A 2,570-nucleotide genomic window follows, 5' to 3' on the forward strand; every position below is an offset into this window, starting at 1 on the left:
GGTCATTCGTACACTCGGAGCCAGTTTGATCCTTGCGTATATTTTCGCAAGTTGAAAGGAGGTGCGTATATTTATTTGTTGCTCTATGTCGATGACATGTTGGTTGCCTCTATTTCCAGGTCGGCTATAGATGAGTTGAAAGTTCAGCTTTCAAATGAGTTTGAGATGAAGGACTTGGGTGAGGCGAAGCGCATTTTAGGGATGGAGATCGGCAGAGACAAGAAGAAGGGCAGAATTTGTTTGACACAGGTGGCTTATTTGAAGAAGGTTCTACAGCGATTCCATGTTAGCATGGATACAAAGCCAGTTGGTGTACCTTTGGGAGCCCATTTGAAGCTTTCAGCTGGTCTTTCACCGAAGTCAGTTGAAGATCGTGAGTTGATGTCGAAGACTCCATATGCGAGTGCGGTTGGGAGCTTGATGTACGCGATGGTATGTACGAGGCCGGATTTGTCACAGGCAGTGAGCATGGTATCGAGATACATGCACGATCCAGGAGTGGGTCATTGGGACGCTGTGAAATGGATTTTGAGGTACATTCGAGGTACGCTCAATGTTGGTTTGGTTTATGAGCGGGACACTACAGGTGGGCAGTTATGCATTGGCTATGTTGATTCGGATTATGCCGGGGATTTGGATAAGCGCCGGTCTACGACGGGGTATGTGTTCACTTTGACCCGTGCGCCGGTGTGTTGGAGATGCACCTTACAGTCGACGGTGGCTTTGTCTACGACGGAGGCAGAGTATATGGCAGTTACGGAGGCTGTGAAGGAGGCTATTTGGCTTCGAGGACTTTTGGAGGAACTTGGTATATCGCAGAGGTCCGTCACTATTCATTGTGATAGCATGAGTGCTATCTATTTGGCGAAGAATCAGGTTTTTCATGCGCAGACGAAGCACGTTGATGTTCGTTATCACTTCGTTCGAGATGTTCTTGAAGATGGCGATGTGGAGATAGTGAAAGTCTACACGAAGGATAATCCGGCGGATATGCTCACTAAGGTGGTTCCAAGCAACAAGTTTGTTCATTGTCGAAGCTTGTTGCACATTCGTGATTGTTGAGGCCGTTGGCGGTCATTTGGATGAACTACGTTCGACTTGATTCCTTGGGCAAGAGGATACGTAGGCAGTCTTTCAGATGCAGCCGGTTTGGATTAGTTGATTTTGATGGGGGTGAGATTGTTTGGACTCTCGTTTGGGTTCTCGACTTGTTATGGATTGAGTCTGTACTGGACACAACAAGTGAGACATTTGGATGCTTTGGTGTCGGCTCAGTTTTGTGAAAACTTCACCGAGGTGGAGAATTGTGAACGTGATGTGTGTGGGTCATGTGGTGTGTGTGGGTCCACGCGTTTTGGGAGCAGAACGTGATTTTGTTTTTTGATTTCCGCGTGAACAATGCCAGGCCCACCCGAACTCCAACTTGAGCCTATATATACTATTCATTACCTAGGGCATAACACGCAAGGAGGATTTGTGAATTTGGCGGCTACAGTGTAAGGCGTGCGGCTGCAGACAGTTGAGGAGATTTTTTTTTTGTGAGTTTCTTTTAGGGTTTAGTACAGCCTTTTGAGAGAGTTTTGTGTTAGGGATTTGAGAGTTTGTTTGAGGGTTTAAATTGTGAGTGATTGTAAACCCTAGTTGTATTCTCTCCCTCTATTAGTAGGCAATTTGCCGAACCACTTTAAAATTGGTTGTACTGCTTTTGTGTGATTTGTAATAGCTTTTAGGGTCCCTCGACGCGCAGTCCTAGAGCTAACGAGAGGAAGAGCTAATATCCTACTTTGATAGGATATAGGCTTCAGTGTAATAGCTTTTTAGGTTCCCTCGACGGGCAGTCCTAGAGCTGACGAGAGGAAGAGCTATTATCCCACTTTGATGGGATATTAGGCTTCAGATTCTTGTTCTCTTTGAGAAACAAGAATTCTTATTGCGACCTGACTCTCTTGTTGTGCTGCCGAAGTGCTGCCGAAATTTCCGCTGCGCGCAACAGCAGGGTCGCAGCAATAGTAAAGCAAAAGTAGAGATAAAATATTGGACACACAGATTTACATGGTTCGGCACTTGATTGCCTACGTCCACGGGCAAGGATAGAAGAATCTACTATGAGGAGAAAACTCTGGAGTTACAAACTCTCTCTCTTTACAAGGAGAAACTCTATCTATTTTTTCTCTCTCACTCTTCTTATATAAGAAGTTGTTTCTGGGATGAGATTTCCTTAAGGATTTGGAGCCCTATTTATAGTTTTTAGAAAAACACTATGCACAATAAAATATTAATATTTTACTGTAGCAGTGGGGCCCACTGTTTTGTTTTCTTCTCAAATTTTCAAAGATGGCTGCTGCTTTTTCTTGATTATCAACATGTGGGCGGCTTGGGCTCTGACAATCTCCCACTTGAAGATTTGATTGAGTATCAATCATATCTTCACACCATTCTTTCTATCTTGCCTTCTTCATGTTGCTTACGTCTCCATCAGACCACAAGAGGATCTACACCAAATGAATTTGTCAGTATTGGTTGTCTTTGGTGTGAATTTTCTGCATATCCACTGTTCCTTCTTCCACTTT

The sequence above is a fragment of the Asparagus officinalis genome, chromosome 3, assembly GCF_001876935.1.
Source record: "Asparagus officinalis chromosome 3, Aspof.V1, whole genome shotgun sequence".
In the NCBI taxonomy this organism is placed as follows: Eukaryota; Viridiplantae; Streptophyta; class Magnoliopsida; order Asparagales; family Asparagaceae; genus Asparagus; species Asparagus officinalis.